Here is a 207-nt window from a genome sequence, read left to right as displayed (position 1 = left end):
AACAGAAAAAGTTTTCCCCCCCCTAGAGAAAAAGCCATAGAGAAACGCTAAAATAACTGCAGTGCAAAGCAAAAAAAAACCATACAAAAAGAGCCAGGCCGTAACCTTTACTCACAACGTTAAATGGTATCAACCTGCGGTGGCTGCGAGCCCGGGCTGGGGAAGGCGGCGGCAGGGCCAGCCCAGGAGCGCCCTGCAGGGACGGCG

Source organism: Mesitornis unicolor, unplaced genomic scaffold, assembly GCF_000695765.1.
Source record: "Mesitornis unicolor isolate BGI_N332 unplaced genomic scaffold, ASM69576v1 scaffold42945, whole genome shotgun sequence".
In the NCBI taxonomy this organism is placed as follows: domain Eukaryota; kingdom Metazoa; phylum Chordata; class Aves; order Mesitornithiformes; family Mesitornithidae; genus Mesitornis; species Mesitornis unicolor.
This window is presented reverse-complemented; position numbering follows the sequence as displayed.